General features: G+C 47.0%; 1 protein-coding gene and 1 long non-coding RNA gene across 4 annotated transcripts in view; one reads left to right on the forward strand and one right to left on the reverse strand.

The window, feature by feature from the left end:
* Positions 1–1,407, reverse strand: part of MRTFA (myocardin related transcription factor A) — a 197,406-nt gene extending 195,999 nt beyond the window's left edge. For all 3 annotated transcript variants that reach the window (XM_081587555.1, XM_081587557.1, XM_081587553.1), the window contains exon 1: positions 1,175–1,407. The gene's annotated coding sequence lies outside the window, so the exon portion shown is untranslated. The remainder of the gene's footprint in view (positions 1–1,174) is intronic.
* A 237-nt stretch (positions 1,408–1,644) lies between these two features.
* On the forward strand, positions 1,645–9,274 carry LOC145544664 (uncharacterized). The gene is made up of 2 exons (XR_014081507.1): positions 1,645–5,762; positions 8,838–9,274. It is a non-coding gene; the product is annotated as an uncharacterized LOC145544664 (long non-coding RNA).
* Positions 9,275–13,250: the final 3,976 nt, after the last annotated feature.

The following is a 13,250-nucleotide window of genomic DNA, read 5'->3' on the forward strand; positions in this document are numbered from 1 at the left end:
GGGCTGTGGGCCAGCTGGCTGTCACCTCATCCCTGGGAGGTGCCTGCTTTTCAACAGTAAAACTGCATAAGTGAAATGTGGAGTCTGGGGGGATCTTCCAAAGTAAGACATGCAAATTTAACTTACTTTAAATAGAGATTCTGCTTCAGACTTTGGCTTCAGGTGGAAAAGACCCTGAAAAGAGCTCAAAAACTGGCAACTCGGGGGCATTTCAGACATCTTATGGATTTTAAAGGATGTAAATACACAGGACACTACGTGTAATTTCACTGCTCGAGTTAAGTGACGTATTTCACATTCCTGTCTACACACACTTCATGCCAAGTATAGGCTGGTAAGCAGTTATGCTGCATAACAGAGAGAAAACAGAGAAACCCTGACAAAGCCAAGTTGGGCTGGTGCTTACACACACATGCTGGTCTATCATGGTTCTCAATGTCATAAAAACAAACACTGCTTGAGCGTTTACTAAGGTTGGCAAGCGCAGTGTCAAATATTTTAACTCCTACAGGGACCCCATCATGGATACTATTATTACCCCCAATTTTCAGATGAGGAAACTGAGGCCCAAGATTACACACCTGGCAAATGGCAGGTTTGAGAGTCTGACTCGAAAACTCCAGCCCTAGCAACTACAGAGGATCAATGCTCTTGCATTCCCGCCAGGCTAGGGAATATACTATAAGTGTCCTGACAAACATTTTGTTGGAGAAAGTTTCAGATCTGCCAGATCCCTTACACCTGGCAGCATTCAGGTAGCTACACAGGCGTCAACAAGTCCAGGTGAGACTTCTTGCTTGGGAATCCTGGGAACTGCACATGGATCCTAAGGGTCTGCACAAGATCCAAGCAGGAGAAAGCGCCCGACAGACACCTGGTCCTGCAATCACGAAAGGCCCAGGACGCCGCGGGGACGGGAACCTCCGTGCCTCCACACCCCCACGGCCCGGCCCAGCCGCGCACAGGTGCACCGACCGCCCGCGCCCCGACGCCGCCGGCCCGGGCTCTACGACCCCAGCCTGGGGAAGCGGGGCGACGGTAGGGAAGGGGCCGAGGGGCGAGGCCTGCCCACAGCCGGACCCCCGGAGGGCGCGCGCGGCGGGGTCGCCAGGAGAAAGGATGCTCGGGGCGGGGCCGCGGTGGGGGAGGGGTCCCCTGCCGGACTCTCACTCACCGCCTCGCTCTCCTCCCGGCCCGGACTCCGCGGCGGTCCCCGCTCCGGCTCTCAACCGCGCGCGTCCCCTCCCGAGGCTCAGCGTTCAGCCAGGACGCGCGGAGCTGTGGAGAAGTCGGCGCGAGCGGAGGGCGTGTAGAGAGCGGAGCTGAGCGGGTGGGAAAGATGGGACGGTCGCGCTCTCCGGTGCCGCCGCGGGGACACCACAGACACGGCCTCGGCCGGCTCCTCTCAGCCACGGAAGCTGCGGGCCCTCCTACCACACCCGCCTCCCGCCCCCCCCACCACGCCACGCCCGCTTGAGGAGTGACAGCAGTGCTGACCAATCAGAGGCCTCGTGGAGGCCGGGAACCACGGGCTAAAAAGAGGGCGGGGAACGGGAGGGATGCGGGGGAGGCGAGCGTAGCGGCGGGACTTCCTGTGACTGACGGCCCAGCGCAGCCAATGGGCAGCGGGGAGATGACCTCATTGTCGAGGGAAGTCTGGAACTGGCCGAGTGGCGGTGAGGAGGTGGGAGGAGGTCGGAGACAAGCGGGAGGCGGGGCGCTGGGGCCTTAAAGAGACCGCAACCTACCGGTCATCCAGTCAAGAGAAGGGCGGCGGACCCGGCCATACCTGGCCAAGTTGCCAAGGGGTCAATGCTGCCAGCGCTTAGTGCATTAATCCTCCAGACCCCATCACAATCCTTCTAGAAGGCTGAAGGATCCCCGCCTGGGGCTCATAAATCGATTACTTACTTTCACGCTTCCCAAAAGGAAACACAATAAATTCCGCACTGGCTCGGAGCCCTGAATTCCCGTTACAGCCCCCGCCCCACCGAAGCCCGTCGTCTCGTGTCTTTGAGTCAGTTTCCACTACAGTAAAAGGGAGGATACCGGCACCCACCTACCCCACGTTTACCTGCCCAAAATGTTGAGATCATTAACAGCAAAAGTGCTTTGGGCTTCAAGGAGAAAAGATTGAATGAACCCAAAAGCCTATATCAGGAGACTTCAAGAAGAGCATCTGTAAAAGGGAGGACTGCACTGGACGACTCTTGTAATTCTATAATTACAAGATGCTGATTGATGTCCTACTCTCTCCGGCACCCACTCTGGTAGCGAATGGGTGTGGGGTGGGAGGGTGTGGAGTGTGTGTGTGTGTGTGTGTCCTGCGTTAGGCGCAAAGGCCACACCGGGACTTGGTCCATGACTTCAACAAGGAGAAAGAGAGCGGGCTGAAAGGGAGAGAGAAACAAGGAAAGCCAGGGTTCGCTGCGGTAAGTGCCTCGAGGGAGGCAAGCCATTTGCTTCCCCTCCCCCCCAGCAATGGGCGGGAGCCCAGAAAAGGCGAAATAACTCCAACTTGGCGGGGTGGAAAGAGGGGGATGTGCTTTCCCGAAAGCTTCCTGGGGATGGTGTCACCAGACAGAGTAAGGAGAGGGGAGTAACGGGCTGCTACAGGAAGAAGGGGCTAGAGCATTCTTGCAGGTTTAGGAAGGAGCGGCGTGATGGCACAGAGACTGAAAAGAGGCAGATCGTTTTACATCCCAGAGTAATTCTTACTACACCCCCCTATTCTCCCTCAAAAGCCTCCCGAAGCTGCCCATTGGTGTCACTCTCAGAGGAAAGGCAGGAGAGGGTGCCTCTCCCCCTCCAACAGCTGCAAAAGCCGAAGGGGCCCTGGGTCTTCCCAGTTATTCATCTATCTTGTCAGTTTCAAGTTCAGTATCACCGCTGGTCATAGATCTTGTAGCTCCAGGCAAGACCCCTGTGGCCTTTTAGTCACATACCTTCCTCCAAGGCAAGAATTCCTCCATGAAAGTCCTGATAAAATTATTTATTCAGCAAATATTTCTTGAGGGGGTAAGACAAACGAGGTCATCACTGCCCTGGGCATGCTCTCTCACCGAACTGGGGGACATGAAGGCATATGCTGAGGTGACCAGGCAGACGATCCCCAGCAGCATGACTAACTAGAGGGCCCAGAGGTAAGAGGCAAAAGCCCTGCCGGTGGAAATTACTGGGGTGGGGCAGGCTTCCCCAAGACAAGACCAGGCTGGCACATTCCCCATGGAATCTACCTATACTCAGCCTTCAGGAAACAGCCAGGGGGAAAGGGAAACACAGCTGTGTGCTTTGTTGGGTTGTTTTTTCACTTTTTGGCCACACCCCATGGCATCGGGGATCTTGGTTCCCTGACCAGGAATCGAACCCACGCCACCAGCATTGGGGAGCAGAGTCTTAACCACTGGACAGCTGGGGAAGTCCCACAGCGTATGTTATTAGCCATGCGCCGGGTAACATCCCACTCAGCTTCCCAGACATGGCAAACTCCCCACCTCTCAGGCCTCTTCTTTTTTTAAGACAACTTAAATTGTATACATATATATATAGCGTGTATGTGTGTGAATATCATATATATGGTGTGCATATATATTTCTTATGGATGATCTGCCTCCCTCTAGTTTCTGACCATAAATCCTAATGTCATCCCCTGAAGATAACACAGAACACATCTAATCCCACTTTGTCATGACAACATTCCAAATATTTGAAGATGACCAGCAGCAAGCTGCCTTTCCCACACCCTCTCACCAGTCCCCAAAACAACAGGGATTAAGTCTTCTCCTTGTCACCATCCCTCAGATGATGGTTTCCATGCACCACACTATCCTAGTGACTGTGGGGACATCTTCAGTTTGTCAGGCTCTATCAGGGCTACAGACATGAGGATAGCAATGGCTGGTGGTGGGTTTTATTTTTTTTTTATTGGTAATGCAATGCAGGAAGGTTTTCACAAAAGTAAGTAAAATAATGAAACTTGTATCTAGAGCACTTAATGGTCTCTGCTTTCAATTTGACTCTTGTTTTTTTCTCTGGATTATACTGTGGGGCTTCCCAGGTGGCGCTAGTGATAAAGAACCCTGCCTACCAATGCAGGAAACTCAGGAGACACGGGTTTGATCCCTGGGTCGGAAAGATCCCCTGGAATAGGAAATAGCACCCCACTCCAGTACTCTTGCCTGGGAAATCCCATGCACAGAGGAGCTTGGCAGGCTGCAGTCTAGTTGGACACGACTGAGCCCATGCACATCAGAGACATGTTATTTTTGTCCTTCCATCAGACATCCTCTCTTCTGGAAAGAGGACCCTAATTTTCCTCTGCGGAATCACTCCTCCCCACACTTGGCTAAGGAGCTGACTCTAACCCAGTCCTGATCAAAGCACTGCTCGCCCCTCCCCTCCTCCACCACCTGCAGGGACTGATCTAGAGAAAGGCAGGTAACCCAAGGCGGTATAATCAGAATTCCTGGGCCTTTTATTGGAACTATTAGGAAGAAGTTCTTGCAGTGAGGCTGCCAAACGGTCCAGTTCTGCACCTGGGACTGACCCAGAGACCACAGGAAATAACCTGCTTGAGAATAAACTCCACATGAGAACCTGCGAACTATCAGAGCTGAGACAACATAAAGGCCACAGCAGGCGATGACTGTTGGAGAGCCTGGGTCCAGCCATTTTCTGGCTGACTTCACAGAAGTCTGAAGTCAGGGTCCTTAGAGCCTGCCTGTAAGGGAGATTCCGTAAATGAGATTATTGAGGGAGGAAAAACCTATAAGGGAGGAAGTTGAGCCGGGAAAGGAAGAGAGCCAAGTAAGGCTCAAATCATCCCTCGGCCTGATCCACCTCAGAGAGCTCTGGAGCATAAACCACGCCACGTGGGGCTGCTTTGTGTTCCCCAATATCGCTCAGTCACTAGCCATGGGCTCTGAAGGGGTTAAGTTCAACGCTAGTCCCTTCAGCTGAGGCCAATTCTCCAGAATTTGGGACATCTGGGAACCCTTTGCTGCCAGTACAGCAGCTGGGGGATGGGTGAACTGGCCCGTTAAACTTGGAAGGGGCACCATTTGGGTCTAACCCTGGGGGCCAATTCATTCCCTTCCCACTTGGGTTTTCATTCACTGAAGCCAAAATGTGACTACCTTAAACACCCAGGTGTAATGAGACCATCAGAGAGCACAGTGGAGCCTTGGCCTTCCTTGATCTCACCCCTCCATCCATGAGCACACTACAAGGTTACATTACCAGGTTCAGTGGCTGCCCTGACCCTTTGGCTCAAACTGACTTTGTAACCAACCTTTTCCACCCTCTTTCCTTTAATCCTTCCCACCCCCACCCCCCACACACAATCTCCTACTAAGCCAAATTCACTCTTTTTTTGTACACCTTTAATTATTTAACACAAATATGGGATTTTTAGCTTAACCCTCCTAGTAATTAGCAGTAGTTGTCATTTCGTGTGTTTCCATCCTTTGCTGCAAATTGCTGTAAACACAGGCCGATTCAATTCTGTCACCCATCTAACTTGCCACTTCTAATTTTGCTGCTGTTGCTGAAATAGGCAAATCCAATGACAGAAACCTTCAACAAACTGCTGGAGACCCATATTCCCCTCCTTCTAATCTGCTAATCCATCACCCTGAAAGATTTACTCCACCTGTCCTTTTCCTTGCTGTCTCTCTTCCTGGGGAATCTCCCCAAAGGTATTTCCCAGGTCTTTTTGTTTGTTTGTTTTTTTAGCCATGCCACATGGTTTGTGGGCTTACCTGGTGGCTCAGTTGGTAAAGAATCTGCCTGCAATACAGAGACCTGGGTTCGATCCCTGGGTCAGGAAGATGCCCTGGAGAAGGACATGGCTACCCATTCCAGTATTCTTGCCTGGAGAATTCCATGGACAGAGGAGCCTGGCAGGCCACAGTTATGAAGTCGCAGAGATCCGGACACAGCTGAGCGACTAACACTTTCATGGTTTGCAGGATATTAGTTTCTGACCAGGGATTGAACCTGGGCCACGGCACTGAAAGCACGAAGTCCTAACCACTGGACCACCAGGACACTTCCATTTCCCAGGTCTTGATCAGCCCTATCCTCAGCTCTTCTTGCTTTTCCCTGTTTCTTCTTAAGTCTTTGTTCAGGTTGGTCCCTCTCCCTAAATATCTTCTCTTTTATCTTTATGTATTCGTATCCCAGCTCACATTCCACTTCCTCCAGGAAGCCTGCCCCTCTTCCTCCAGTCTAAATGAATCCTTCCCTTCTCTGATAATCCATGGCTCTAGAGTGTCAGGCACATTGCTAAGCATTCTGACTGCATTGTCTTCTTTCATTCTTGTGGTAACCTTAAGCAGGTGCTGTTGTGATCCTCACTGCTGGATGAGGGAACCGAGACCGAGAGGTTAATTTAGGAATTTGCTTTGCTATCAAACAGCCAGAAACTACCACGGTCAGGGTACAGATACTAAAAGGAAAACTCTGGATAAAATTCAATAAACATTTGTTGGCTACACAGAAGGAACTAGAGTAGATATTAAAAAGTGAAATAGACAATCCTGGCCTGCAATCAAGAACAAAGACTATCAGTTCAGTTCAGTCGCTCAGTCATGTCCAACTCTTTGCGACCCCATGGACTGCAGCGTGCCAGGCTTCCCTGTCCATCACCAACTCCCAGAGCTTGCTCAAACTCATGTCCATCGAATCAATGATGCCATCCAACCATCTCATCCTCTGTCATCCCCTTCTCCTCCTGCCTCCAATCTTTCCCAGCATCAGGGTCTTTTCCAATGAATCAGTTCTTCGAATCAGGTGGCCAAAGTATTGGAGTTTCAGCTTCAGCATCAGTCCTTCCAATGAATATTCAGGACTGATTTCCCTTAGGATGGGCTGGTTTGATCTCCTTGAAGTTCAAGGGACTCTCAAGAGTCTTCTCCAACACCACAGTTCAAAAGCATCAGTACTTCAGCACTCAGTTTTCTTTATAGTCCAACTCTCACATCCATACGTGATTACTGGAAAAACCATAGCTTTGATAAGACGGACCTTTGTTGACAAAGTAATATCTCTGCTTTTTAATATGCTATCTAGGTTGGTCATAACTTTTCTTCCAAGGAGCAAGCGTCTTTTAATTTCATGGCTGCAATCACCATCAGCAGTGATTTTGGAGCCCAAGAAAATAAAGTCTCTCACTGTTTCCATTGTTTCCCCATCTATTGGCCATGAAATGATGGACCGGATGCCATGATCTTAGTTTTCTGAATGTTGAGTTTTAAACCAACTTTTTTACTCTCCTCTTTTACTTTCATCAAGAGGCTCTTTAGTTCCTCTTCGCTTTCTGCCGTAAGGGTGGTGTCATCTGCATATCTGAGGTTATTGATATTTCTCCCAGCACTATAAATAGAACCAATCTGAACAATGCTGTCAGGATGGTAGAAATGAAATAAGAGAAGGGAGAGCTCGTGTCTGGTAGAACCCAGTAAGATCACGTGAAGGAGTTTAGGTTTGAAAGGAGGGAGTGAGGTGCGGCCCTCCAGCTTAGGGAACACTGTGAGTAACAGCATGGAGGAAGGACAACATGGGGCGTATCTGAGCAAGGGAGTTGTCTGGCTTGTTTGAGAGATAAGGCTTTCAAGCCTTGGCAGAGGCCCTGTTGTAAAAAGGAAAGAATGCCAAGACCAGATGGACATTGGGCTTTTGAAAACAGGATCCAAACTGTGGCTTAAGAGCGACCTGATGGTTGATTGGATTGGAAGGAGACTGAAGTGGGGTTGGGGTGATAAGTTAGGAGACCACAACTGTTTTCCAATCAAGAGTTAAATTAGGATCCATGAGGGCACTGGCAATGGCTTTGGATTATTTTTTCCCCTCTGTAACCACTTTGTCTTTGCTTGTCCCCAGAGATCATAACATCCTTGAGAAGTGTCAAGCATTTGAAAACAATGTGCCCATAATTGCTAAACTGCTAACCGTTTCTTGATACTTAATAAGCACTCAGCAAATATTGTTGTAATTGAATTGAACGCATGAGCGGTGTGATAAAAATTCTGGGGCTCTGTTTAAATGGTTTCATAGGAACTCAGGCCATGCCTGCAACCCTCTGCAGTACTGTGTATGTGCTTAGTTGCTCAGTTGTGTGGGACTCTTTGCGACCCCATGGACTGTAGCCCGCCAGGTTCCTCAGTCCGTGAGATTCTCCAGGCAAGAATACTAGAGTGGGTTGCCATGCCTTCCTCCAGGGGATCTTCCTGATTCAGGAACTGAACCCATGTCTCCTGTGTCTCCTGCACTGCAGGCAGATTCTTTTATTCAGCACCTACTAGGTACATCATCCTCTCATTCAGTTCACCCAGTTGTAGGTACTGACATCATGTCCCTCTTGTTTTTTAGTCGCTAAGTCGTGTCCAACTCTTTGTGACCCTATGGACTATAGGCTTCTCTGTCCATGGGATTTCCTAGGTAAGAATACTGGAGTAGGTTGCCATTTCCTACCCCAGGGGATCTTCCGGACCCAGGGATCAAACCCGGGTCTCCTGCATTGGTAATCGGGTTCTTTACCACTGAGCCACTAGGGAAGCCCATGTCCATCTTACAGATCAGAAAAACTGAGGGTCAAGTGAGTAGTTTGCAGGAACTGAGAGACTGAGCTGCAGGACTTGCAGTGCTGAAACCATGACGTGTGTACGTACCTAGTTGCTTCAGTCGTGTCCGGCTCTTTGCAACCCCATGGACTGCAGCCTGCCAGGCTCCTATGTCCATGGGGATTCACCAGGCAAGAATACTGGAGTGGGTTGCCATGCCCTCCTCCAGGGGAGCTTCCCGACCCAGGGACTGAACCCAGGTCTCCTGCATTGCAGGTGGATTCTTTACCCACTGAGCCACCTGGGTAACCCAAAACCAGGACAACCCCAGGAAAATCCAGAGGGTTGGTCACTCTATCAAGATACCTTGCCCCACATTACACAAGCCAGGATTTAAATTCAAGTCTGACCAGCTCAAACCCCCATGGGACTTTATTCTGGCTTTCTGATCACTGCAGCCAATATAAATATTCTTACTTGGATATTCTGGGGACAGAATCCAAGCATACTCTTATATTGAATTTGGCTCATGTATTTGGAGCCTTCTGGAGACAGTCCCTTACAGAGAGACAGAGAATCGCAAAATGGATGGGTTTTTGTCAGAGAAAAGGAATCCAGCCTGGGGAACATCTTTCCCGGCTGACACCTCGAGAGTTCGGCTTTATCAACGGTTCTTTGACGCCTCCTGGTGGTGAAAAGTTGTTAGCAGCCCCTTACTCCTTAGATGCAAGAACACGTACTGTGGGTAAAGGGTGAGAGTGAAACTCAACTGAAACTTCTTACAGCTTGGGGAACATAAAGATTTTGCTTCAAAAATAAAAAGTAGCCGAGATTTTTCTTTCTTTTTCTTAAATGAAAGCTGACCAACCAGGCTGTCATAGCCTAGGCAAGGAGAATCAGACACAAACTTTAAGTGGACGCCAAAAGAAAACCCTCAATAATCAAGACAATAATTAAAAAAAAAAAAAAAATGAAATTAATGGCAAAAAATGATGAGCAAAATATCAAAATTTCAAGTACAGAACAGGCGGGCTCTGACCATACACTTGCCCTGCCACATCTCACTGGCCTCACCCCAGTCCCATGAGCACTGGCCCAGGAGCCTGGAACCCCAGCCCCTTTGAGAAGCTCTGGGTAGAGGGCTCCTGATGATGGACCTCAAAACCTCACCTCGGGAAATGGAAGTGGTACCTTCAGATGTTCCTGCCAAAAAACCTTCATAGAAAGGATTACATCCCCTGCTAGGAGAAGCTGGAAGGCCTGCAGCAAGCATGAAGTTTCCTTAAGGCTCTTGTTTGGGCATATTTTGAATTCGATGTCATAATATATCCATATTTGATTTTGTTCTGTTTCCTTTTATCAACATATAGACACTTCAGAAGTGTACAGAGAAGGGATATTATCATAACCTTATAGCTCAAAGGATTTTCACAAGCCAACACACATTTAACCAGCACCCAGATCAAGAGAGAGAACCAGACCAGAGCCCCAGAGTTCCTGTCATGCCCCCTCTGTTCACCACCATCCTGAGGTACCTCTGTCTTGATGTCCAACAGCATAGATTAGTTCTTGAGAGCTTGTTTGGAGGTTCTAGCAGGGGAGCGCAGCTACTCGTATACCCTTGACCGAAGACCGGTCCTCCTCTATCGGGGATGGTCGTCCTCTTCGACCGAGCGCGCAGCTTCGGGAGGGATGCACATGGAGCGGTGAGGGAGGAAGGGGACACCCGCCTAGCCAGCCAGATGAGCCGAATCAACCCTGGCGATCAATGGGGTGACAGATGTCGCAACCAGATCGCCCTCACATCCAGCATAGATTAGTTCTATTTTTGTTCTGTATATAAATGAAATTATATACTCCAAGGTATTTTAAGTCTGGTTTATTCTACTGTAAGCTATGTTAGTGAGATTACGCCATAATCTTTGTATGTGATTATAGTTTGTTCATTCTCATTACATGGTATAAATCTATTAAAATAAATTTACCCATTCAGCTGACGTGGGTTGTTTCAGCACACTGTGCTGCTATGAATATTCATATCCATGTCTTTTGTTTAACATGGACATGTCTACAACGCCAGGTTCAGCAGAACTTTCTATCTGATCTATAGACCTGCAAAGGCTTCCCTGGTAGTTCAGCTGGTAAAGAATCTGCCTGTTTTGCAGGAGACCCCGGTTGGATTTCTGAGTTGGGGATTCCCTGGAGGAGGGCATGGCAACCCACTCCAGTATTCTTGCCTAGAGAATCCCCATGGACAGAGGAGCCTGGCGAGCTACAGTCCATGGGGTTTCAAAGAGTCGGAGATGACTGAAGCAATAAGTAACAGCATAGACCTGTGAGCCAGTGAATTGTAGAGCAGTATGGTTTGTAGAATTATTGTAGCAGTAACTAACTCATAGTATACCCTTTTAAAGTCATAAAAATTAATTATTAGCAAAACAGACATTAAAACACAAAGATGATTCACCTTTATTGAAATAGAAAAAAAGCACACACATGCCTATATTTCTGCTGAGAGTGCATTTGCTGGGTCATAGGGGAGGCATAGTTTCAGCTTTAGTATCTACTACTGTTAGCTTTCTAAAGTAATTGGAGCAACTGTCACTCAGAGAGTTCTTGCTCCTTCACATCTTTGTCTAGACTTTATATTTTTTATCCTTTTTACTTTCAAGTGGAGTGGTATTATACTGTAGTTTATTTGCATTTCCCTAGAGAGTAATGAAGTTAAGAACCTTTCTGTATTTGGCATTTGCATAGCTTCTTTTCTGAAGTGTCTGTTCAAATCTTTGCCCATTTTTCTCTTGGGTTTTCTATCTTTTCCTTATTGATTTGTAGTTCTTTTAAAATTCTGACTTTGAGACCTTTATCAGATATATATAGAGAGAATATTTGTGAGTTGTCTTTTTGGTCCCTTAATGGTGTCTTTTGATGAATACATTTTCTTAGTTTTCATAGAATTCATTAAAGGTTTTCTTCATTCATGATTGACATTTTTTGTCTCCTGTTTGCAAAAGATCCACCTATTCCAAGTCAGAGCTATTCTTCTATGTTTTCTTCTAAAAACTTTACTTATTTATTTATTTTAGCTTCAGATCTGCAGTCCTTCTAGAAATTATTTTTGGCATGATGTGAGGTATGGGTCATATATATATATATTTTTTCCATATACGAGATGATCATATACATGTGTTATCTGTTTTTGTTTTCATATAAAAGTAATTAAATTCCCTTTTAAATTTTATGACTTTCCCCTAATTGTTCAAGTAAAATTGATACAGAAACAGCTGTTTTGAGCACTAATTGAGGTACACTGTCTACATTCTCTCATTTAATTCTCTCTGTACTTGTATGAGGTAAGTATTCATATTTCAGTTTTATAGATGAAAAAAGTGAGGCTTGAGGAATTTAAGTGTGTTGAGGACACAGAGCAAGTAAGTCCAGAGTCCTTTAACCAGTGTTCTAAACTATCTTGCACAGAAAAATTTCATTTGGAGGATAATTGTCTGTTAAGGACCAATATAACATGTTGATCTATTCACAAGCTGATGGACATTTGGACTGCTGCTAGTTTGGGGCTGTTGTGAACAATGCTGCTGTGAACATCTTCATTTCTCTTGGATAGATACCCAGGAGTGGTATTGCTTGGGTCATATGGTAATAATAAACATATGGTATATGTTTATTTATTTAATTATTTATTTGGGGGCTTCCCAGGTGGCACTAGTGGTAAAGAACCCGCTTGCCAACACAGGAGACGTAAGAGATGTGAGTTCAATCCCTGGGTCGGGAAGATCCCCTGGAGAAGGAAATGGCAACCCACTCCAGTGTTCTTGCCTGGAGAACCCCATGGACAGAGGTACCTGACAGGCTGTTGTCCATAGGGTCACAAAGAGTCAGACATGACTGAAGCGACTTTGCAAGCATGCACATCTATTTATTTATATTTAAAAAAATTTTGGCCACACCCCATAGGGGACACCACATGGGGACCTTAGTTCCCTGACCAGGGATCGAGTCCATTACTTCTGCATTGGAAGCACAAAGTCCTAACCACTGGACCACCAGGGAATTTCCCTTTTGCCTAAATTTTTGATTTGTAAATATTCAGTTCTGTGACTTGTCTTTCACTTTTTTAATGGTGCCTTTTGAAAAAATAAATAGTTTTCATGTTGATAAAGTCCCAATTTATAAGTTTTTTCTTATGCTGTTTTGGATGGTGCTTCTTAAAAAATGTATACTTACTTTTTTGGCTGTGTCGGGTCTTAGGTACATTGTGCAGGATCTTTCATTGTGGTGTGCGGGCTTAGTTAGTTGCCCTGCAGCATGTGGGATCTTAGTTCCCTGACCAGAGATTGAACCTGCATCCCCTGTATTGCAAGGTGGGTTCTTAAGCACTAGACTACCACAGAAGTCCCTTAGGTTATGCTTTTGATGGCACATCTAAGAGCTCTTTGACAAAAATCAAGGTCATGAAGGTTTTCTCATACATTTTCTTCTAGAAGCTTTGTAGTTTTAGTTTTTACATTCATGTCCATGATCCATTTTGAGTCTGTTTCTGTGCATGGCATGAGGTGATGGTTTATATTCCTCTGTGTGTGTGTACATTCAGTTGTCCAGCATCATTTGTTGAAATGACCATCATTTCCCCCTCAATCAGCTTTATTGAGCAGCTGATTTTATCAGCCCTGG

This window comes from Giraffa tippelskirchi, chromosome 4, assembly GCF_054371585.1.
Source record: "Giraffa tippelskirchi isolate mGirTip1 chromosome 4, T2T-mGirTip1v1.2.pri, whole genome shotgun sequence".
Classification (NCBI taxonomy): domain Eukaryota; kingdom Metazoa; phylum Chordata; class Mammalia; order Artiodactyla; family Giraffidae; genus Giraffa; species Giraffa tippelskirchi.